Below are 24,300 nucleotides of genomic sequence, written 5' to 3'. Positions count from 1 at the left end.
AATCAATACTCGATATGAGCCGAAATGGAGGTTTGGCATAATGATTTCAGATTTTGGAAGTTATACGATGTGGATAAACCTCACTGGAAATATTAGAGGTTTGTGACATCAACATATTTTAGATACTCGTTATTTTTTTTTCGAATGATTGGGGGTATACAAAGAAAATAATAATTGCTTTCATGGAAGTGATTCTGTCTGTAAAGTAGGGAGGGTGAGTGGAGGCCCACAGCACTTAGGCCACATGTTACCCATTGTACATCCTCCCAAGGAGTTGTCCCCCCAGGTGATCGTCTATCCTGTCCTTTCCAGAAAGGTGGACAGGTCACTAGGAGACATCTCCTTTATATCGCAGAACACACACTCTCTTATTGACGATAACTCCGGACACTCGCACAAGACATGCCTGACAGTTTCATCTGCCTGTTCACACATCCTGCATAGAGGTTTGTCCACTAGCCCCATAATATCTTGTTAATCAAATTAGAGAAATATGGAATAAGAGGAAATGCTCTGTTTCACTCATATTTAGCAAACAGACAACAGAGAGTCAGTATCACTAAAGACTCAAAAAAACTTCAAATCTGATATTATAACAACATCTATAGGTATACCGCAAGGAAGTGTAGCTTGCCCACTGTTGTTCGTTATATTTATGAATGATTTATGCAAATCTGAATTAGCAGAGAATCAATTTATAACTATATATGCTGATGATTCAAGCCTTCTGCCAGAGGTAGAAACATATCCAGAGATGATGCTGAAGTGGGGTGGGAAAAATAAGTTCGTACACCAAGCAGAATAATTCGGGTTAAAAAGGTTTTATTCCCAGTTGATCGGTTGTATGACAGATTGCGTTGAAAATACGACTAAGTTTCTATAAAATAAAATCAAGAATATAAATGATATGCCTAAAGTTTAGCTCGATATATTACATACCTAGACCAGGCAGAAAAGTTCAAATTAATTCCCTTTCCAAATACCGCTAAGGTTCCAGAAAAACTTATTTGCAGTTCCAATACACGAAATCAACTAGAAAGAGTCCACTTGCAGATGGATCCAACGTTCCTGAACTTTTTACCACAATACTTTTTCAAATAAAGAAATGTGTAAGAAAAACGAGTTCTAATTATACCGAGAAAGCTACTGACAGCGCCATCTCCACGCGAATAGGCCAAGCCAAACTATGTTGATAATTCTGTCAATACAGATCCCTAATCCCTAGCATTTACACCGGAATGAAATGAAAAATAGGTTAACGTCGATAACGAAAAGATGTAAACAAACATGATACAGTGAGTACAAATGACAAACGAGGACAAACTAAAAACGAAAACATATTACTTTATGAAATCACGAGCGGTAGTTAAGTTACGCTACATCTCGCTCCCCTCTCATTTATGCGAACGTGACAGATACTTTTTTGTTTCAGCTTTCAACGACGATGAGGTGGTATTCGCCCTCAACAAGACTAGTTCCCCAACGGAAAACTCACGATAAGGTTTACCTGGATATCTTTCAGCCCTTCGAGCAGCTTTTCCTCGCAAGGTCGCTTCCGCCAGAACTAATTTCCGTTCCGGAGGAACATGGGAGCAGGTTTCACCTAGGAATCGATAGGCCACAGGCAAAAGTCGAAGCGAATCCATTCCAAACTGCAATTCATTAGGTGCAAATCCAGTAGACTCGTGGATCACTGAATTCAAAAAATCCGTAAAAGCAGGTACTTCGTAGGCCCACCTGGAATGTTGTTGGTGGCAGTACGTCCTAAACAGCCTATTCAGCTCCCACATAACCCTTTCAGAGGGATTCGCTGCGGCATGCCGCACAGAGCAAAAAATTACTTGCACACCCAAGTCACTAAGTGTTTCTTTCCAAAGGCGAGCTGTAAACTGGCTGCCATGATCCTAAAGGACTCTTTTCGGCATTCCATTTTTAGGGAAGTAATCTTGAATCGAACGATTCAAAATAGATTTAGTAGTAGCCCGTTTTAAAGCAAAAAGAGCCACATGCTTAGTGAAAAGGTTTACCACTACCAATAGGTATGTAACATCACCTCTACTCTTAATAAGAGGTCCATACAAATCTAGTGCTATAATGTCATCTTTGGAAGAAGGCACTATAGGTTGTTGAGGGGGCCTAGGCATCTCCGCACTTTTAGCGCGTTGACAAATATCACAAGACTTACAAATGTTCTTCACCCTTCTGTGCAAATTATTAAACCACAGTTCCCTTCTCAAAGCGCACCAGGTCTTATAAACCCCATAGTGCCCTATGGCTTCATGATAGGCAAGAATGCATTCATCGATGAGGCTGGATGGAATACATATCAAGTATGCACCCTCTTCACCTCCATGCTTATACAATACTCCCTTCTGAACAACAAAATGATTTTGCAGAGCGACATTGTGAGCAAGGTCCTTTTTTATAGCGTTCAGTTTTGAATCTGCATCTTGCAACTCCTTTATTTTTTTTAAGGACAACAAGAACTCAGAAGGCAACTTCAGAGCAGAGAGAATCCGAAAACATTTTCCTTCAGATTGGTTATAAGCTCCACAGGCATCTCTTGACAGAGTATCAGCAATCACATTGTCACCTCCCGGTATATACTTTATATCAAAACAGAACTCCTGTAAAGCCAAGGCCCAACGCGTTATGTTCGGAGTGAGTAACCTACATGTATTCAAGTAAGTTAAAGCCTTACAGTCCGTATGCAGAGTGATTTCTGTACCCAGAAGGTAAACTCTCCACCGCTGTAGCGCAAAGACTGCTGACAAAATATCTTTTTCTGTAGCCCCATAACGAGTCTCTCTTTCTATTAAGCGGCGGCTAGCGCAAGCCACTACTTGCCGCCTTCCCTTTATGATCTGAAAAAGTTGGGCTCCCAGACCATAGTCACTACTGTCAGTTTGGACGTGCCAGGATGCAATAGGGTCCGGATGATACAACAAAGTATCGTTTTGTAAAATCCGCTTAACATTTTCAAAACTTTTCTCTTGTTCCACGTCCCATATCCACTTACTTTTTTTTTCTGAGCAACCTGGTAAGGGGTTCCGTGAGAGCTGAAAATTTGGGACAGAAAGAACGGTCATAATTACACATACCTAAAAACCTTAGTAACTGTTTCACATTTTTAGGTCTTTCGTAGTCTAAAATGCCTTGTATTCGCAACGGGTCTGGTTTGATTTCTTCTTGTGCGAGGATATATCCTAAAAAAGTGATTTCCTTCCTGAAGAAGTGACACTGTTTTAGTTTAACAGTGAAGCCCGCTGTTCGGAGGCGTCCGAAAACCCTACTCAGATGTCTCAGATGTTCTTGTACAGTATCTGACAGTATCAGCAAATCATCCAGGTACGTGTACAAGAACGAACTGAATTCGTGACTAAAAACAGTCCGCATACAGCGTTCGAAAGAACTGACTGCTGTAGAAAGACCAAACGGAAGACGACAAAACGATAACATTTCGTACCAACCATGAAACCCGTGAATTTTTTGTGTTCTTCCTTTATTGGAATCTGATAATAACCGTAAGCAAGATCAATGGAACTCATTATCTTGCGTCCTTGGATTGATCTAAGAATTTCCTCTATAGGTTTCGGACATTCTCTTTCCGGAACTAACAAGGTGTTGAGATGCCTAGCATCTAGGCAGATTCTGACAGTTGCATCCTTTTTCATAGTTGTCATAAGGGGTGATACAAACGGAGCTTCCACACAGCGCTCAATAACACCCCAAGACTCCATCTGATCTAAAGTTTGGTTAACAGTCTCCCGGTGGGACATAGGGAGGGGATAAGGCTTGACAAAAAATTCGCTTTCATCTCTTAAGTGAATTTCATGAAAGTATTCTTCTGTCTTACCTGAAATTTCTGAAAAAATATCAGTAAACTCTTCCATTAACCTACGGAAGTCATTTTTTTCGGAATGTGTCAAAAAATTTGCATCCCAAATATTTTCGTTTTTTCTCATCAAATAAAATATTGTTTTTTATGGGATCGCTTTTCAAGACTACTGAAAGACCAACTTCATCAGGGCGACTATTCTCATGATGGTAGAAAACCTCAGGTATACTAACTTCAACATTATTGATTTTGCAAAATAAAATTTTATTTTCCAGATCTAATTTCGCATGAAATTTTCTAAAGAAGTCGATTCCCAAAATGAATTCATAAATTAAGTCGGCAATCAACAGAAACTCGTGGGTGAAGACATGAGAATTTGCAGAAAAATCAAGGTGAGCTTGCAAAATAGCTTTTCTATGTTTAGCTTTGAAAGCTCCACAAATTTTCACTCCAGAGCATTTAAAAAATGATATTTTTTTGTGAAAAATTTCTAGTTGATTCCATACTCTTAAAGAAAATCTACCTGTATCACACAATGCTGGGAAACAAAAGCCTAAAATTTATATAGATATGACAGGAACCCTGTCATCCGGTGGACTATGACGTAAGTCACATTCATCAGACAACAGCTCCTGTTGGGGAGTGTCAAGTACTACTCGTGCCCTATTTAAAATCGCTCCTAACTGGGGGCCTTTTTCAGGTAGGAGGACTGGAAGTTTTCCGATTCAACTATCGGATCTTCTACTTCTAATGAAGCGACATGTTTATTAGCGCTTGCACCGTTTTTAACATCTCTGTTCCGGGGAACTAAATTATTTTTATTGTCGAAAAACTGTCTACCGGCCCGACTTTCCCGATTAAAATAATAATCTGCTTGACGAAGTCTGTCCAGGGCTTCAGACAAACTCTGTGCACCGGTTAAAGTTGCAGAAATGTTGGGAGGAAAATGAATCGCTATCAGTGCTATAATTTCCTGATCGGAAAAAGGTGGTTCTAAGTAACGTGAAAGTGCCACACATTTATTAAAATGATCTTGGTATGTACCATCATTTTCAAAAAATCTTAAACTTTCTAGTCTTCGCTTTACACTAAGTTGCTTTCGTGGACCCCAAAATTGAAGTAAAAACTCTTTTTTGAATTCTAGATAAGTACCAAACGAATTTAAGAAAGCATCCCCCCAAGTTTTCGCAGAATCTTTCAACAGGATTTTAATTAAGCATTTTATTTGTGAAAAAGGAATCAGAGCGGTATTTAAGTTTTGTTCCAAATTCAGTAAAAAGTCCACTGGGTGGAGGTCTTTTGAATCGTTGTAAGTTGGTAAAAACTTTGCTGCCTTCATTACATTAAAACTTTCAATACTTTGTTCACTATATAAATTCCTAACTTCAAAATTTTCTTGACCCTGTTCATTATTTACATTAAGACCAATATTATTTCTCAGAAAAGAACTATTTTGTGAAAAATGGCAACCTTTCTTTGAAATGTTCGCATTGCTTAAGTTATTATCATTACAAACATTATTTGTCTTTCTAGGCACAAAGTTCAGCAAATGAACTACTTCTGCTGCTATTCGAGATACATCATCTGCATGTAACATGGGAGGCACTGATGGAGGATGAATAGGTCTCATACCCACAGGGGGAGGAGGCAGGTTAAAGCTCATGTTCGCCCTCACTTCGTGTGGCCGAAGACTGCTCTTGGGTGTTTCTATATGTGGGACGTTTGCATTGACTGGTGCAGGAAGATTCTGGGCTGAATTGAATAAAAGATTTGTCCTACCTTGAACGGGATTTAGTAGATCTCCAGTTACTTCACCTGACCCAGAAGTTCTATTCGTGGTCATCTGAGGAGCTTGATTTTTGCTCGTTATACCGTGGTCACGTTTTCTCAAGTTATATGGGGAATGATCCAAACCCATTTCCCTTTACTGCTTGGCCTTTCGTTGAGCGCCAGATGAAGTGGGGTGGGAAAAATAAGTTCGTACACCAAGCAGAATAATTCGGGTTAAAAAGGTTTTATTCCCAGTTGATCGGTTGTATGACAGATTGCGTTGAAAATACGACTAAGTTTCTATAAAATAAAATCAAGAATATAAATAATATGCCTAAAGTTTAGCTCGATATATTACATACCTAGACCAGGCAGAAAAGTTCAAATTAATTCCCTTTCCAAATACCGCTAAGGTTCCAGAAAAACTTATTTGCAGTTCCAATACACGAAATCAACTAGAACGAATCCACTTGCAGATGGATCTAACGTTCCTGAACTTTTTACCACAATACTTTTTCAAATAAAGAAATGTGTAAGAAAAACGAGTTCTAATTATACCGAGAAAGCTACTGACAGCGCCATCTCCGCGCGAATAGGCCAAGCCAAACTATGTTTATAATTCTGTCAATACAGATCCCTAATCCCTAGCATTTAAACCGGAATGAAATGAAAAATAGGTTAACGTCGAACAAAAAACTGGTTGAAAACAAATAAGTTATTATTGGACGAGTCGAAAACTAAAGTGATGCTATTTGCAAACTATCTAACAGCAGAGGAAAAACCAAATGATATATCTTTTTTCAATAATTCCTTTCAGTTATCGCAGGACGACACCAAGTTTTTGGGTGTTTACATTGATGAAAAGGTGAACTGGTCACATCATATAGAGAAAATTTCTTCGAAGCTTGTAAAGGTGTCCTATGGACTATGGAGAATAATCAGTAAACATCTAGAAAAGCAAACAGCTTTATCTCTTTACTTTTCAAATTTTGAATCTGTCATGAGATACGGAATAATTTTTTGGGGATCCAACAAGAATACAAATAGAATATTTGCTATACAAAAAAGAGTAATGAGAATAATCAATTACAAACATTTTAAGGACTCTTGTCAAACAGTTTTTAAGAATAATAACATCATGACTGTATAATCTCTGTATATTTTTGAAGGTTTGATGTATTTGTTTGAAAATAGAGAACTTTTTAATGTAAATACTACAGAACACGAATAAAACACTAGGAGGCATGACCTCATTTATCCATATCATACATTGAGACTTACTGAAAAATCTCCCTATTATATAGCAATGAAATTTTACAAGTTACCAGTACTTGTTAGACATTCTGCTAGTAGCAATCAATTTTAAAAAACATCAAAAAGATACTGGTAGATCTAGAACCCTATTGTCTTGAGGATTATTTAAAACATCAGTTTTGAAATATAATTATGTGTGACGTCATTTTATTACATGTTGTAATTATTTTTTATACAAATAATTGTGGCTTTCTCTAAAATAAACATTATTATTATTATAATTATTTTTATTAATACGGAGGTGAACTCAGTTGACAGTGGCCAGTCAGAAATTCCACTGTTAAGCGTAGGTTTTTTTCTGGTCATCGCCAGATATTTCTTCGGCACCAGATTCCCAGGGTCGCCCAGCAGGGTGATTCTGGCAAGACTGCATCCTTTGATTCTATCCCATCTATTTAGGAGTTGAGCATGGCTGTGACGTTTGGCTAGTTCCCCAATTGTCGAAGTCATCAGGCCGTAGGTGTCACTGAGTCCTAAAATTCTTAGTCCAGCCGCTTCCTCAGCTAAGGAGTCGGCAATGCGATTATCTTCACTCCTGTCGTGCTCTTTAACCCACCTCAGGATAATGTTATTATCTACCGAGGCTTCAGCTAAATCTTGGTGGCACTCTAGTACTAGCCCTGAGGTCTGCTCAAGGATAATAGGGCTTGTCTATTATCAATGCAGATTTTTATGTTTTTGTCAGAAATTCCTTTCCTGGTTATTTCTTTTGTGGCGATTGAGATGCCAGCCAGTTCTGTTTGAACCACGCTGGTATTCTTTCTATTTCCCACTCAATACTTAGGCTGGTATGGAGTGAACTCCACATCCTGGGCCTTCTTTGGTTTTTGAGCCGTCTGTATATATGCGTATTGCATTTGTAGCATCTGACTCTGTGTTCTGTTTCATTTGTATTTTGTACCCTGCATTGTACCTTGTATTTTGTTGCCTGCAGCAGAGGTTGCGCAGTAAACGCTTCTCGCCATAGGCTTAGCCTCAATTGACCCATTCCTACTTCGAAGATTACACCAGCCGTGCACAATAGTAAGTTGGCCATTAACATATTCTCCTTAACGTACAGGTACAGAGGGGTGAGATCAATAATCAATTCCATTGCCGCGGTTGGTGTTGTTCTCATGGCTAATGTGATATTTAAACAAGTCAATCGCTGTATTTGATATGATTTTTTGATGACCGTTGCTTGTAGAACTTTTGGACCCCATACAATGACTTAGTACGTTAACACAGGTATTATTATTGCAGTGTAGATCCAGATCCACACAGAGTGAAAGATCCTATGTGCGTCCTACTGTCCTCCGACATTGCTCATAAGCCACATATGCTCTTTTTGCTCTACTCTGTAGGTGAGAGTTTCATGTCAGCTTCCTTTCGGGGATAGTACCAAGGTATTTCACCTCTTCAGAAAAGTTTAGTTTGATTTTCAAGATTTTGGTAGGTATTGAGCCCGATAAAGTTTTTTTCCTGGTGAAAAGAACCATCTCAGCCTTCTTGGGATTGATCGACAGTGAGTGTTCCTTACACCGTCTTTCTATTTGAGCCCATTCTGCGCTCTATCGCACAGTGTGTTCCCAAATTTGCCGGTCTGCAAGATAACTATGTCATCTGAATATGCAGTTGTGTAGAATCCATTATTTTTGAGGTATTAATCAGGGTATCTGGAACTATGTTCCAAAGAAGGTGTGAACTAGTACTTCATATCTTATGTACCGCTCACATAGCCTTCCCATAGTTTCGAAAGAAAACGATGTGAGGCTAATTGGTCGGAATGCTTTTGGTAAGGTACAGTCCATCCTTCCTGGTTTGGGTACAAATACCACTCGTACTTCTCTCCACTCACTGGGAATATACCTCAGAGCTAAAAAGGCTCTGAATATTCCAACCAGGTGCGACATAAAAATATTCATTCCCCATTGAAGTAGGGCTGGTCTTATACTGTTGGGTCCTGGCGACTTGAAGGGGGAGAAGCCCGATATGACTCATCTTATCTCATCCTCATCAATTACCGCATTAGCAGATTGCCAGTCGTATTGTGAGGGTGTTGTTGGTATTTCCGTCCAGTTTGTCGTTCCAGGAAAGGCAGAACCTGGGAAGTGAGTTTCCATAAGAATCTCAGCCCTCTATTGGGGGAGAAGAACAGAGATTGGAGAAATTTTTCTGGAATACACCTCAATTCAATTCATCATCACTGATAACTAAATCGATAATTATTACCTTTGATGTCATTGAAAGTGACCCGTTTCGTTTCGACTTCAACTTGACTATATAAAGCGAATATTCCACAGTAATATTAGTTGTTCAAGGCAACTCACCATTAGGTCGGGTACCGAAAAGCATTAGAGCTAATTCATGATCAGCTCATAGGATGCCTTGCGTACACGTCGACTGTTCCAAAAATAAGGTGAATGTTCAAATTTCGCGAGCAACGTACATTAGAATAATGATTTTTCTTTTTTTTATATTGGTACACTCGTCTCGAACATACGTTCACAGTTTTAGCTGTTTAGCATTATTAAAAAAAATCTAAGAATTTGCATAAAATTTTGTGTAAAAATGGAATTGATTTCTCAAAAACACTTGAAATGTTGATAGTGGCATATGGTGATTGAGAAAGTGAAGAAAATGGTTATGCTGGCACAAGTGTATTACATGAGAGGGAAACTAGTTGGCATTTAACAAAATAGAAATTGATGAATAAATATAAATTTTTTTGAGAAAAATGAAAATTCTTCTTGCAACAGACAGGGTACATCTATGGTAGAACAGTTTCTCAGTACAGTCAGCCACATCTCTCTCTGACTTTTGTGTTCATATAACTGTTGAACTACTAGGTAAACTGTAAAGACTATCAGTGTATATAAAATTCAAATTCAAATATCCGTTTCTGGGGATAAGAAAGGTCTGCCCCTCGACAAACCAAGCCAGAATTTGCTGCTCTCCACGTAGCTAATCATTATTAAAATTTTTAGCCAGCTGACGATAGTTTCATTCGCAAATAATCATTCAGCCCGAAGAGTCTCGAAGCAGCAAAGTTCCTAGATACCAAAAGGTCTCTTCGAATTTTTTTGGTGGTCATTGGTTTCGAACAGTGCTAGGATTGGAGTGTTCAAGAAATAAGGTGAATGTTCGAATTTCGCGAGCAAACATTAGAATAATATTTTTTATTTTATTTTTTTTCATGTTGGTTCACTCTCAAACTTATGTTCACAGTTTCAACTGTTTAGCATGTTCAATTTGTCGGTGAGAGGCATAAAAGTCAGAAGTGTTTTGCATGTTTTCTGCTATTGGAAAAAATGGATCAAAGAATTTGCATTAGAATTTATATAAAAATGGAATTAAGTTCTCAAAAAAACACTTGGAATGTTTACAGTGGCATACGGTGATTACACTCTGAGAAAAAAAATTATACAAGCTTTTTGAGAGCATCCCTCAGGTATTCTTGAATGACGTCATCTGCGATCCAGATCCACGGACGAATCATGGGTATATGGTTATGACATGACAGAAGAGCCAAGACCGAAAACAGCACGCGAAGTTTGATCAAATGTCAAGGTTTTGCTAAATTGTACGATCAATAAGAAGTAGTATCTTGAAGTTATGTGGAAAAGTAATTCATGGCTTTTGCATCATGATAATACACCTGCTCACTTGACATTGCTTCTTCGTAATGTTTTAGCCAGAAACAACACCGTTATCATACCTGAGCCACCGTATTCACCAGGTTTGGCCCCGTGCGATTTTTTGCCGTTCCCAAGATTGAAGAGGCCCATAAAAGAATGGCGTTTTTCAGTACAGTCAATCACATCTCTCTCTGACCCTTTGTGTTCATATATCCGTTGACATATCTACTAGGTTAACTGTAAACACTATTAGTCTATATAAGATTCTGAACTCTTAACACGTATTCAAATATTCGTTTGCGGGGATAAGAAGGGTACGCCCCTCGACAAACCAAGCCGGAATCTGCTGCTCCCCATCTAGCCAATCAGTTTTGGCCAGGTGACGGTAGTTTCTTCCACAATAATCATTCAGCTCAAAGGGTCTCGAAGCAGCAAAGTTCTTAGATACCAAAAGGGCTCTTCGAAGTGGTTATTGGTTTCGAACTAGGATTGGAGGGTCTAGGTTTAGTAGTTGCGAATGCTTATAAATGTCCTTTCAGAAGAATTCCTCCCGATCAGATGTGGTAGATTATCTACAACTCGGGGATGCTCTTAAAATAAGCCAGAAAAGATTCTTGCCGACTGTTACTTTTCGGTACTTCTTGCTCGCCTCACTACTGACTTTTCAACATCCTATCAAGACAAAACTGATTGGTGATTAGCAACACTCCCTAACTCATAGTGCGATTGACACGGCTATTCGTTAACTGAAATTATGTTCGCTCATTCAATATTGTTTCCAATAATATTTGTAATGAAGATAATTGCCGTTCTATATGAAAGTCGTACTCGTAATCTAACTTCTATACTTAAAAATGCGAAAGTCACTTAACACTCATTCATCCTTGTTTCTCCGTACTGATGAGTCCTAGAGAGCTAAAATTTGGTATGTAGGTGCTTCTTAGGTCTAAAATGCGCACTGAGAAAGGATTTTGAAATATTTCCCCACTGGGGATGGAAGGAGAGCCTTTACGTATGAAAATTACATTTTCATCACTGTTTCTCCATACCGCTATATTTTCGGAGACTGAAGTTTTATAAGTAGGTTAGGAAATTGGATAAGTGCTACGTGTTTTTTGGAACAAGTTGTAATAGTTCGCTCAGTGTGACCGATATATTTTGTTACCACGATTCTCACAGTTTATTTTACACAGCTATCTTACACTATCATTTCCAACATTATGTATTGAGGGTTACCTAGCATTTGTTGGAGTGAGCAAGACTACTTTTCCTCTTAACTTTATGACAGTTCCATCAAATCCATGAATGTATCTTGGTTCATACAAAGGACAATGAACGTTGAACTAATGTCTTTTCGAAAAGTTGAAAATTTACGAATATTCTCCCTGAATGAACGTTTCGTGATCAACTCATCTAATATAACTCAAGGAGAACATAAAAAGGCTATGGACAAGAAATGATGTGAGCTATCAAGAATATATCTGAACGTGTTTTTCACTTCCCCCCTTTCTTTTTTTCTTGAAATCATTGATATGTGTTAGAAAGTTGGATATAAATTGAGGCCAATTTCAAAGTTACGAATAGATGTATTTCATCTCCTGAAGACGCCAACTTGGTCGGTGAATCGTGCGTCGAGAAGAGTGTTTCAGTTCTCATGCTGGGAAACAGTGTTCGTTTTGAACCTTCAATACATTTCATTATTTCTCCTGAAAATTATCCCCTCCTGAATTTCAGAAATTACCACTCCCTCGAATTGTTGGTCTGAATCTGCTCTTGCTCTACATGTTTGCAAACATTTGGGAATAAATTGTGAAAGGAAGTCAATAAAACCCTAGTATATTTTAATGAAATTTTCAAAATCATAACCAACGCTTCATCAACAACTCATTTATGTAAATGGTGACCATCTACGAGAAGACACAAACAACGAACGAAACATATCTCTGATAGACAAACAACACCTAGAAAACACTTCAAGCGAATATCAGAATCCCTTTTTCGGCCATTGGGTCCAAACATTCAATTTAACCCGCAAAGCATGAAATGCGCCGAGATTCCCTCAGTCAATTCCTTATTTGCATACCGTACCGTATCTTTTGAACCAATATGAATTTCCATTGTAGAATCGAGAACGGCGGATCATCAAAGCTGCCGAATAGTTCTGTGTGTCAAACGAGCAACGTTACATGAGCGAGTGAGTTCTGAATATTCATGCAATTTCTCGTTTATTAATTTACTTAATTGGATGTGTAAGATCAATATTAATAAACGCAGAGGGCGTCACTAAGAAAATATTACGCCATGTAGATTTCTTGCACAGAGTGGGTTTTGATCTTGAACAAGCCCATGATCAATCAGAATCAAGTGTAGTTGTTAACACCTCACAATCTGATAACACGAAAAAAGGTGGATTTGAAAATAACAATTGGACTATAAGGCAAGTTAGCGAGTAGTTTTGATATAATTAAACGCAGAGGTTCGGATGTCACATTGTGACTTTAGTGATATGGCAAAGCTGAGATGATCTAACCGAAACCACAAAGTGCGGTTGGCTTCTACTGATGACTTGTTGATGCATTGGTATCGTTTCTGCAACCACGTATTGCCTGACCTTGCAGAATAATTCCATGAATATCAAAAGATAACGATGAAGTAATGTTCTGCTTAACGGAAAAACCGGTGGCCACCGGTGGACAGCTATTTCAGTCTGTTGGGAATCATCAATACCGTGCAGCCAGTCCTCGATTCAAGATAACATGTGAAGAACCAAGAGGAGTGCTTGATAAAAATAATCGAGTGTGATACCAAAGCTAGCCTGCCAAGTTTTTTATGTTGGCGTTAGTGGTTTGACCAATCGACCGGCAACTGCGTTATCAGAAATTTGGGAATTTTTTTCTAAAATGCCATCGGAAAACGATTACTTATTTTTCTAAAAATTATATGAAATCAACTATTTTCCAGCAGCTGGAAAATAGTTCCATGAAAGTCAAAAGATGAAGATGAGTACTATTCTGATTATTACCAATTTGATTTCAATTTAAGAACCACCGGAAGACAGCTGTTTGAGCCTTTTAGGCATCATCAGTACCTTGCAGGCGGTACTAGATTGACGACAATATGTAGCATAGTCGTCTCTACTTGAATCAGTTTGGAAAATATTCCCTTACCCTTTCAAATGAGGTTCATAAGGAGAACGAATGATTCAAAACTCAAGGTGTTTAGTTGCGGCATAAAGGTCAGTGACCCCTATGCCGCTCTGGCCATTTTTATAAGGTACCTCCTGACTGGGGTATTTGATGAACAAACTGTTCACTTCAACGGACGTCGTGGGACCTTCACTCAACCACTGAGCGACGAGATCTTTTGAATAGGGTGGGGTCGCCTATAGTGTAATCTACAGCTTTCCCGACTAATGTGTTTTCATAAGTTTCCACTGACTCGAAAACTCTCTGATTCCTCAACTGAATGGATTGCTGTATGGTCAACGGCTTCAAATCTCTGAGGATGGCTTCATTCTGCACGAACCGTGGAGCATTCACCAGCATCCGTAGAATCTTATTTTGAAAACCTTTCCATAGTGAAATGATTTGACGGGGCTGTTTGTCTCCATCTTAATGTACAGTAAAACCTTATTTACAAGGTTGAGCTTTGACTGTCTGTTGATCGGAGGACATAGTCTGGCTATCCTCGACTGAACCTTGCTCTTGAAGTTTTCAATGTAATCTACCCGGAAGAGTCGGCGATCTATCCAAAGGCCTAGGTTCTTAACTCGCGGTTGCCATTTGAACTTCCTGCCTGAGATCGTAACCCTTGTCTCTTGAGAAACGTTAGCTCTCCACAAGTTTTATCTGGGTTCACCGAATCTTCCAATCGAGGTATCGACGTTCGAAGTCGTCCAATGCACGTTGCATGTAGACGACCGCCAACGCTAACCAATGGAAGAAGGAAGGAGAGCCGTATCATCAGCGTAAAGGGAAACCTTCACGTGATTCAACCCAGGAAGGTCGCTGACGTGAAGGCTATAAAGTAATGGAGACAGCACAACTCCCTGAGGCACTCCAGCTTGGCTTTTCTTGACAGAGGACGTGGTCCTTCAACTCTTACCTGAAATGTTATGCCTTTCAGAAAAGACTTAATCTATTGGACCTGGCCCCGAAACAGATCAAAATCGAGCAATTTATGTAGTAGGCCTTCGTTCCAGATTCAGTTGGAGGCCATTGAAATGTCCAGGAGGACAAAATGTACTGTCTTACCATTATTTCTGAGCCTTTGCAGCAACACGTTCAGCCAACTTAGCCGTTGAGTAAAGCACACTAATCGGGCGGTGATTCTGGGAAAACAGCGGGTCCTGGCCCACGTCGTGGTTGTCATGATTCATGTCATGGGTTTGGATGCCCTAATATACCCCCTTCGAAGCTGGACGAATCACGACATCATCATTTTTCCCGAGGATGCGCCGATCCTGATGTTCTAGCCGGATATCATGGTCCATATCATCATCCGAATCAACGTTAAGTCGAAACTGACTCTTCATTGTATCTGAAAAGGCCAACAACTTTCGGCGGTGGAGAAACAGATGCCGCCCTGTTCGTGAAAAGGGGAGGAAGCGGTATTCCCTGTTTCGAGCCTGAAGATGATTCGACAGAGCTCGTCGCCCTCAGGTTTGAGCGATTCCAGACGCTTGCTCCACCTCTTGTTTCTGTAGTCGGTGATGACCTGTTCAACTTGGTTGGCCATCCTGCTAGCCGCAGCCCTGTCTCCAGGATAGAGAGTCCGCTCATAAACTGGTCTGAGTCGGTTCCTCTTCCGGATAAGGTTCTTTATCCTAGAAGGAAACTCATTAGAGCTTCGCAGTGAGCACTCTGTCCTAATTGTGGCTGCGTGAAAAGCTTTTTTCACAGACAACTCGAAATCCGCCACCGATGTGTCGAGACCGTTGCGAGTTTGAAGTGCCTTACAGTCTGTACCTGTCTCCACTAGATGAACCTTGAAAGCTTCTCAATCCGTGGATGATCTCATGCGATATTCCTGGGAAGAAAGATCATCACTCAGCATCAGAATGACTGGATTATGATCCGAGTCTAGTTCCGACAAAGTGTGAACTTCGCCGGACATGGAGACTTTCCTGAGCATTGCTACATTAAACACATCAAACCTATACTGCTCGCGATAATACGTGGGCTCACCTGTATCCATCACTCGATACTCATGCCTGTCAGCATGAGCATGGAGCGTTTGGTTGTTCGCAGTGGTGACTCTGCTCCACAGATTATGCTTGACGTTAAAGTCACTAGCATTTGTGGGGATATTTTTCGATATCCGGTAATTCTGGAAGTAGATGATTTTGCGAAGGATTGTAAACTGAGATTAGTCTATGATGACCTCTCCTCAGTTGGAGCTTGATGCCCACGGTTTCCGTGCCATGTAACTGGTCCAAGTCAATGCCGAATTGTACGTGGAGCAGATTATGTTTGACAAAGATGCCAACTCCTTCTCCGGCATGTTCAACGCGTTCTCTATGGTACAAACGGTAATTCAGAATTCCAAAAGATTCGTTGTGTAGGTGGGTTACCTGCGCAAGTGCGACATCGATGTTTCTGTCAATTAGAAAATTTTCAAAATTAGCTTCTTGTTTGGAATACTATTGGCAGTACAAAATACAACCTTAAGAGGGTTAATGTAGGTTGTCTAGCCATTAACAAGCTCTAGTTAGCAAGTCGGTGTTTACCGTAAACGTCTTCTCGAGTACGGGACATTGAATGAAGTGTCCCGTACTGAATGAGTTTCTTCATCTGGTCCAAAGAAATGTCACTATCCTTCCACGGATGAGGACTACCGGGCCTGGCAGAGTAATATCGCTCTTGGTCGCCCGACAGGTATGGGTGCATTTCGGGAAGCACCTTCAGCTACTTTGGTCCTTCTGCGAAACTTAGGGAACTCAAGGCAACCGCGGTAGTTTGCAGTGTGCACACCCTTGTGATTACTGCACTTTGGCGGCAAGGCGCGTGACTTTTTGCACTCACCCGAAAGTTGTCTGCCGGCGTACTTCACGCAAATGCGTATGGCTTGGCAGTTCCGCTGGCAATGTCCGAACCGCTGACATTGGTGACTTTGCCCTACCAGTATCTTTTGATGTTGTGGCTCAACCTCAACTATATAGAAGGTCCCTGACGTCATAGATATGTTTCTCATTTTGGTTCACCTGAACCAAAACCAGAGAAAATGGTCGGTTTTCTCACATCATCCTGGTGACGGATGATGGTTGGAAACCTTTTTCCACCAAGGCGTCCCCAATATCAGCGGTGTCCTATGAAGACGGCTCTGATTTTTCTGTCTTCAGGAAGGGTGTACGTATGTTGGGGGAGTTTTTCCTCACCAAGAGCTTGGGCATATTTCTATATCCTCAGCCGAAGAAGGCTGCACCTTAATGCCATCAGTCAGATTGACTGTCTTAGAAAAATTACCTGCTTCAAAGGCTGCTAACTTTGTGACTTGAACACACTTGTCCTTCTGGAGAACGACAATTGAGGAAACGTGTAGTTCTCTGGTGTTTTGAGGCACCTCAGGACGCGCAGGTAGTGGGGAGTTAGCTCCCTGTTCAGTGGGATTTCCAAGCTGATTGATTTGGTTAACAATTTGGGTCGCCAGATTTTTGGCCTGTATGGTAGAGTTTGACTTGGCTCCAGTATCAGAGTCATCATCCATATCAATACGTTCACGTACAAGAAAAATCTTACGAGAGCCTGCGCTTTTTGTTGATCAGTTAATTTGGCTTAATAGAATTTCTATTTTCCTCTAGGTGACCAGAGTGGATAGAGTCAGCGGGAGTATTTTCGGAGGAAGCCTTCCGCGACGGACGACTGAGAAGCTACTTGACCACTGGTGGAGTGCAAGGACGCTCCCTAATCGCTAACCCGGGAGTGCCCTTCAACACATCTGCTGGACTCAGGCCCAGGCGGTCAAGCAAAAGGCCTATAAAGCCAATTACTTCACCCCTCTCACTGGCCATCAGGCCGTTAAGCAGTTCCTCCATACTGCTATCGAAAGTCACACCCTTAGTGAGTGCGTTGAGTGGATCAACACCTGGTGAACGGCTGATCAAACACCAGAAACAATCAACTTTGAGAAAATTTGTAGAAATTGACAGAGAGCAGACAATATGTAATAAACCAAGAAGAGTACTTGATGAAAATAAGTGCGTAAAAGGAAGCGGAATATGAGTGGAACCTCCTATTGCTGTGACACCCAAGTTAGCTTGTCATGTTTTTTATGTTGGCGTTGGTGGTTCGACCAATCAACCGATAACTGCGTTAGCAGACATTTAGAAACCTTTGCTGGAATGCCATAGGAAAACGAATCCCAGATGCCCAACACGCTGAAACAGCTATCTAACGATGTAGATGAATGGTAAAATACTCACTAGTGTGAGATGAAAAAAGAAAACTGGTATCGATAAGAACATGTTCTATAGCTTGTTTTGTCAAGAAAAATAATTTTTGTTAGGATTTTTATAGCTCATTCCATGAATCCTAGTCTTTCCAGTTGTTGTCTTCCTAGCTTCAGGGTTACCTAATACTAGGTGAAGTGAACAAGCAGTTTATAAGGCTACCCTTATAGTCACTTGTGAATGTTGAAACAAAATGGAACAAAATGAATTTTGACAGTCTTTTTGAAAGACATTGGTGAGATGTCACAGGGTGTATTTTTGATTTATTCTATGCTAGAGGTACTATTACGGCATCAAGCCAATATATGAGCATAATCAAAAAATGTATGATGAAACATGTGTCGTGTTATCCTCCACAAACTATTGAAGCAGTAATGGGAAATAAGAAGTATTGCATTTGTTGAAATCACTTATTTTATCACCTGAGAGGGACGCAAACTATTATTCTGAGAAAAATTTTCTCTTCGAAATCCTCTTAATCTGCAATAAGCCGTGGATTCATTGCCTTTTCTTACTATAGCATACAATTTACTCAACGGAGATTAACATAAGAGGGATGATTGGCAACATGTTACTTATATGTGACCTAATTCCTATTGAGGAAATACTTCTCCTGTAAAGTATTCGTTTAAGATGGGTTTTTTCTTTTTTGTATCAAAAAGATTACCTGTAGATGATATAAACGCTTTCCGAATTGAATTTCATTCATGCTTGTCAAACTTTTTTTTGAATTACCTGTTCCTAGGAGAAGTATAGAGATGAATGTTTTCATATATTTAGTGAAAACATCATATCCATTTTCAGGGCATGTACGATTTGAGATTTTTACTGAGTTGAACAAAACTGTGATATCCGTGAAAGCGTTAAAGACAAACTGATATTGATATTTATGATATGTTATGAGACAGTAAGACAGTAAGAAATATATGAAGTAATTATATGATGTGAAGATAATGAAATAAAGTTAATGGAGACAGTAGAAAAACGATGAAAGGAAACAAAGACTGGAAAAGAAAAAACTTGAAAGAGAAAATACTACGAAATAAAATTTTGGGAGGGTTATATCCAAAAAATTGCAAGTCTAGTTGAAAGTATTTATGTGGTAATAGAGAATCTACACTGTTTGAAGTGGTAACTTCTTATGGTAGGGTAAACCGCGTCGTTTCCTAACGCGTAACCGTGCCAGTTTGTCTGACTTCCCTTTTTCTCACGCACACGTCAGGGGAAGGCAGACCCCTCCTCTCCCGACCGATGAAGAAACGCAAGCACGTAATAGTATTTTACTTTGTGAAACGTGGCTTAAAAATGATGCCACTAATCTTGAGTATGTACATTATTAGTATCATTATTTAATATTACAAAAGTAACAATTGGCATATTGTAGCTATAATATATGTACATACAAAAAATTATAATGATAATACATAACTTTTCCTTGCATTATCATATTCATTAGTATACATGAAATTTAATTTTTTGGGAAAGAAAGTTTTTGGCTTTCTACTACTCCATCTGATACAAAAAAAGGGATGAGAGAATCTTCCAAAGAAAGGAAGGAAGTAATCAATTTGAAACTCTATACATGAATGTGTAGATCATGCAAAGAAGTAACTTTCAGACACAAACTGAATGAAAGTTCTCCTGAAACAGCTACTTTCATATAAACATTGAATTACACGAAAGAAAATAATTCTTTCGAAACAAATACTTCTATATGAACACTGAATTATACAGAAGATACTTTTCTCTACTAAGTTTGTATTTCAAACATTTGTTGTGGAATAAGAATCAGATATCATTCACATGAGTTCTACTTTGAATGAATGGTAATAAATTGTACTCACATAGAACACTGTCACCCTCACTGGTATACACCGATGTTTCGCCTTAAAACACTTGCCCTAAGGCTCTTCAGTACCAAATTGGATAACATTATAAAAAATACACACACTTCATTCATGAATTACGATTTTGAATGTCACGGAATAAGCTTGATCTGCTTATGTCATCGATGACATCGTAATGACATTCATTCACCTATTTAATTCCATCCCAGCCAAGAGGAATCTTATTTGAATTGAAGGGGTTATATTTTTAGGAGTGATTAATTTTTTGGGAAAGAAAGTTTTTGGATTTCTACTACTCCATCTGATACAAAAAAAAGGGATGAGAGAATCTTCCAAAGAAAGGAAGGAAGTAATCAATTTGAAACTCTATACGTGAATGTGTATATCATGCAAAGAAGTAACTTTCAGACACAAACTGAAAGAAAGTCCTCCTGAAACAGCTACTTTCATATAAACATTGAATTACACGAAAGAAAATAATTCTTTCGAAACAAATACTTCTATATGAACACTGAATTATACAGAAGATACTTTTCTCTACTCAGTTTGTATTTCAAACATTTGTTGTGGAATGAGAATCAGATATCATTCACATGAGTTCTACTTTGAATGAATGGTAATAAATTGTACTCACATAGAACACTGTCACCCTCACTGGTATACACCGATGTTTCGCCTTAAAACACTTGCCCTAAGGCTCTTCAGTTACCAAATTGGATAACATTATAGAAAATACAAACACTTCATTCATGAATTACGATTTTGAATGTCACGGAATAAGCTTGATCTGCTTATGTCATCGATGACATCGATGACATAAGCAATTCAAATAAAATTTAAGTAATAACCCAAGCTTTCCTCAAGTTGAACAATTTCAATATTGAATAGTTTCAACTTTGATCGTTTGAGTTATCACTTCTGTCGGGCGTCCCAGGACGCATATATTTTTAAAGCTGAAATTCAAGAAAGTCATCAAACGAAACCTACTCAATGTAGTGCAGTAGTCAGAATTCTGATAAAATATCAAAAGTTGAACTAGAGGGATAGTAAAATGGTATTTTCTCAATGACAAACGCATTACGACATAATTTTGAAATGAACTATTTTAAAACAACGATAATTCAGTGGTTAGATGGAAAAAAGTCATTGAATTTTTTTTTTATTTATGTACAAGTAGAATATATAAAAATTTCATGAACATATTTTTATATAGCCCATTAAAAGTTCCTTTGGGAAAATAGGAACAAACTTTTTTCAACCCAGCAAATGTAGAAAAGATACAGCAGAAAATTAATTAGTAAATTTTTAATTTTTTCTTTTATTTCCAAGACTAAAATGCGAAAGATGATTTCTGGTTATTACTTGATGGTACTTCAAAATATTCAACTGTGCCACTATAAAATCAGCTTTTTTATTTCGAATTCATCCTGAAGAAATAAATATACACTTTTTTTGTCGAATTTTTTGTAACCAAGGTGTTCCCGAGAGACATTCATCCATTACAACATATCACATGAAATTAATTGATGAAAATATTCGTTTGTAACTGTTGAAATTGATTTCAATCGTTATTTTTGTGAAGAAGTAGATATTTCTTGCTCAATCAATTCAAATCAAACATGAGGAAAGGGATCGAATTGGGAAAATTTCATAATAAGTGTCATGTCGACGTCCACGTATTGTGTGTGAAAAAAACTCTCATTCAATTTCGAAAGGTTTCAATTTTTATATTTTGTGCCAGAGTTGATTCCCGAAACTTCATCCAAAAGAAATATTTTTTTTTAATTGATTTTTTTTTGTTTTATTGAAAAGCTCGATAAATCCATTCTGAATTTTTATTCAAACTTAGTGAAATTTTCGTGCAGATTTCCCGTCTCAATAATTTATTCATTTTCATTCCAGAGAATTTAGAACCCATAAATCTTCTTCGCGAAAGTCACTCACTCATTCATCTCTCTTTCTCCGTACTTGTGAGTCCTAGGAAGCTGAAATTTGGTATATACTTAGGTGCTTCTTAGGTCTTATATGCGCACTAAGAAAGGATTTTCAGATATTCCTTCTGGGGAGCCAGATGCGGGGGAAAAAGTCGCGTTCATAATAGAAAGTTATGTTTTCATCACTGTTTCTCCATACCAGTATATATTCAGAAGCTGAAAATCTGTATTAAGGTTTTTTTTATGGGAAAGAAAGTTTTTGGCTTTCGAATACTTCATCTTAATATAGAAAAATAGGGGAATCTTTCATAAAAAATGAAAAAACGTACCTATTCAATTTTAAAAGAAGTAACTGTATACATAGATGTGTAGATCATGCGAAGAAGTAACTTTCAGACACAAATCTGGGAGAAAAAGCCTTTCTGAAACAGGTACTCTCATATAAACATTGAATTACACGAAAGAAAAATTCTTTCGAAACACATACTTCAATATGAACACTGAATTATACAGAAATCACTTTTTTCTACTCAGTTTGTATTCCAAACATTCGTTATGAAATTAACTCGAATATCATTCACAGGGTTTCTATACTATATACTAAATAAAAATAAAAATTGCACTTATATTGTAGATGTGCAATAAGAAAGGATTTTCAGATATTCATTCTGGGGCGCCAACCGCGAGGAAAAACAAAGTTACCTTTTCATCACTGTTTGTCCATGACTTCAAATTTTCGGTGAGTAAATTCATACTTAATATCAGCATTGCACCCGTGTGGAGCCGGAGCGGGTCTCTAGTAACATTATTTACATTTCCAAATGACAGACAATATTGAATAGAAAGATTTTGTCATTAGTGTTACTGTCAAACCAAACCAACTTAAGAGACGTAAAGAATGTACTTTTCCTTGAATTTACTTAGCTGGGGTTTTTAATTATGGAAACAAAAAGGTATTTACGGAGATGAAACCTGAAACGGGTGAATGCTCATTTTCCAAAATATAATGAATATTTATGAGGTTTTAGCAAAACCGGAATTGTTGAATACAAAAAATGAAAACTCACCAAACTATGTTGTTTTGGTTGCTATACAGATATGATACTGTAGATGCAGGAACATGTTTCTGACCATTTCCTGAAGAACTACATTTCATTGCTCATACAATCGGAAGGCAGTCTTTCTTGTTGGAATCTACAAAAAATAATACTCTGGTAATAATGTTCAAAAGTGAATCATGTATAAGTAACATTTCATTGTAAGAATTTCACTGTCAGTTGATAAAACTGCAACACGTGTTTCGCTATACGATAGTTACCTCAAGCGTTTCCATACTGTTTGTACCGTAGCTTATTCTGTACTCATTGACAGAATGGGGGATGTCCCCAATCGAAACAATGTATAAAGTAATAAACTACCTCACAAACAACATTAGACTAACTTTCGAAACAGGTAAAGCTACTAGGAATGAAGTTTTCAAAATCCAAAACACACTATATCCACTTCTGTAGACTGAGGAAACCCCACCAAGAACCTAGACTTGAACTGGAAGGTGAACTTTTAAATGGCAAGTACAAGGTTCTTGGGTCTTATCTTCGACATCATCATGGGCCCGACCCCACATAATAGCGACCTGACTCTTAAATGTAAAAAAGTACTCACTTCAATAAGAGCTCCGGCACATATTCGTTGGGGAAGTGATATGGAGGTGCTCTTTAAAATATATAAATCTATCAGTTTTTCGAAAATAGACTATGGCTGTATGATATATAGCTCAACGCGATAATCCAGATTGAAAAAGCTGGACTCAATACAGGGTACAGCATTGAGACTGGCAGTGGAAGTTTTTAGAACCAGTCCCTATTAATGGCTTTCTGCTGAAACAAGAATTCCTCTGTTGAAATATAGAATACAACTCCTCTCGAAATACGGTTTCAACATTTTAGCGCAGCCTAATCACCCTAATTACCTAACATTCAATGAAGACGATGACGTTTACGAAGGCCGACCCACGATAACAAGACAGCTCAAATAAGGTTCAAAGAAATACTGAACCTTACTCAATGAAAAAAGAAATGAAAATTTCTATGTTTTTTACCACTTTTATTTGTAACTAACGTTACTGCAGTGTCGTCCTATACGGACATTCTCAAACTTATACAATAAAATATAAGAAATTTTCATTTCTCTTCATTATGACCTCCTACCACGTAGTAACATCCATCAATTTATTGAACCTTACTCAGTATACAGTTACAGCCATTTATACCTATAACCCTGGAAAAACTCCTCCTTGTGAATTGGAAAAAGTGAATCTTCAACTCAGCGATATGGTAATCTAAACATCTTAAGGGCAGAATTCAACAAACTTCTCTCGACGTACACTGGATTCATAATTATTTACACTGATGAGTCAGTAACCCAGGTACTGGATGTGCATTCACTAGTCGAGGTTCAACTCACAGTTGGAGATAACCGACACAGACACGTATTTTCACAGTCGAATTATACGCTATCCTATAGGCCACCTACT

General features: G+C 38.4%; 1 protein-coding gene and 1 long non-coding RNA gene across 3 annotated transcripts in view; one reads left to right on the top strand and one right to left on the bottom strand.

Moving 5' to 3' along the window:
- Glut1 (Glucose transporter 1) overlaps positions 1–22,858 on the bottom strand; it is a 356,436-nt gene extending 333,578 nt beyond the window's left edge. Inside the window, exon 1 of the mRNA XM_074171717.1 lies at positions 22,835–22,858. The gene's annotated coding sequence lies outside the window, so the exon portion shown is untranslated. The remainder of the gene's footprint in view (positions 1–22,834) is intronic.
- On the top strand, positions 543–7,090 carry LOC141480962 (uncharacterized). 2 transcript variants are annotated; one of them, XR_012464666.1, is made up of 4 exons: positions 543–1,295; positions 1,433–4,061; positions 4,114–4,230; positions 5,372–7,089. It is a non-coding gene; the product is annotated as an uncharacterized lncRNA (long non-coding RNA). The 2 variants fall into 2 exon arrangements; XR_012464665.1 differs by having other exon boundaries at positions 742–4,061; positions 5,372–7,090.
- Positions 22,859–24,300: the final 1,442 nt, after the last annotated feature.

Source organism: Leptinotarsa decemlineata, unplaced genomic scaffold, assembly GCF_025532065.1.
Source record: "Leptinotarsa decemlineata unplaced genomic scaffold, Ldec_3_MD MMD2_tig00000035_RagTag_RagTag, whole genome shotgun sequence".
NCBI classification, from domain to species: domain Eukaryota; kingdom Metazoa; phylum Arthropoda; class Insecta; order Coleoptera; family Chrysomelidae; genus Leptinotarsa; species Leptinotarsa decemlineata.
Note: the sequence above shows the minus strand (reverse complement) of the source record. Positions and strands in the feature narration are given on the sequence as shown.